Genomic DNA, 1,654 nt, shown 5'->3' with positions numbered 1-1,654 from the left:
ACAGGATGCTAACTTTCCAATCTTTTCTGCGACATCCTGAGAGGCAAACAAATAGAAGGCAACTACTGGTTGGAGGTTTCAAGGTTGAAGAAAGGATGATCCACTACTTGATTGTTTGGATTCTATGTCCTAGAGCAACCAACCATGCTCAATGCTCTGAGCAGGATTTACTTCTCTTGTATGGGACTCTAAATCACATACACATCGACTGGCCTGCTCTCATTGCTGACACAACGGTAAAAGCCAAGAAATCCTATTCATATCAATTTCCTTATGCTCTTCTTGTCTCTAGGATTTTAGAATACAAAGGTGTACCTGTTGAAGGAGAACTTGTTCAAACTATTGAAGCTGTGGGATCAGAAATTGGAGATACTACCTTTCGTCAGATGGGATTCATTACTAGAGGAAGAGTCCTTATTCACGAAGATGATGACCATCCACATGAAGATGAAGACGATATGGACACTCATATGGCTGACCCAGTAAATGCTACTGCTCCATCTGATGTTGGACCCTCTAACATACCCTCCTCTTCCTCAACTTCTATGGAAGAACACTTTGCACATTTATCTAAACAGTGAGAGGATATGAGTATAGCACAGAAAACTCATTTTGATGACATTCATGAGTGGCAGAAATCTCTTGATGAGTACCTAGTTGATCAATTTCTTGAGCTTGATGTTCGACTACATAACATTGAGAGTCATCTCAATATTCCACCTACTGAAAGATCCCCTAGTCCTAAATTCTAGTTTTTAGGCCACTAAGTTTGATTGTTATATTGCTTTCTTTGTGGTATTTAGACTTGATCTTTATACATTTCATGTAATTTCCTTCTGTTCTTAATATAATGAGCTTTTATGACAATTTTATGCATTTTTTGAGGGGGAGCTCATATTAAGGGGGAGACTTTTCCATTATTCTTTTTGCTTATGATCAAAAAGGGGGAGAAGAAATATTAAGGGGAGAAAAAGGGAGAAATACTTTTCAATTGTACAGGTACTGCTAACTCTGTGGCTGTTTTTTAGTTTGTATGTGTTGTAGGTAAACCTGAGTTGCTTTTAAGAAGAGAATTTTTTGATCATCATCAAAAAGGGGGAGATTGTTACCAATAAGGGAGTATTGGTAAAACCTGAAGATAAGTTTTGATGATGCTGCAACTTGTAGTTTTTGAATGTAATAGGAAAATACTTAAAAAGCAACTTGTAGATTTTGAATGTAGTAGGACAATGATAAACATTGTAATTTTTACTGGTATAATCGATTATGATTAAGCTATAATCGTTTATTAGATGTTTTTGAACTAAAATAATCGATTATCATGAAGCAATAATCGATTATCACAAGTCATACTTGAATAATCGATTATCACAAGTCATACTTAAATAATCGATTATCACTTCATATAATCGATTATCACTTTTTGAAAACTCTGTAACGGACTTGAATAATCGATTATCACTTACAATAATCGATTATTCATGGCAGTTGGGAGCTGACCTTTGGCATTCAGTGCGCTTGGCTATATATTTGAACTTTGAGAAATCAGAACTGAACTTTAGTGAACTAAAAAAAGCTTAGAACACTGTGTGTCAGAGGAACGTTCTTAGAGAGCTTTTTGTTCATTGTTCCCTTGCTTGGTCTTGTGAAAGGA

The sequence above is a fragment of the Vigna radiata genome, chromosome 11, assembly GCF_000741045.1.
Source record: "Vigna radiata var. radiata cultivar VC1973A chromosome 11, Vradiata_ver6, whole genome shotgun sequence".
NCBI classification, from domain to species: Eukaryota; Viridiplantae; Streptophyta; class Magnoliopsida; order Fabales; family Fabaceae; genus Vigna; species Vigna radiata.
This window is presented reverse-complemented; position numbering follows the sequence as displayed.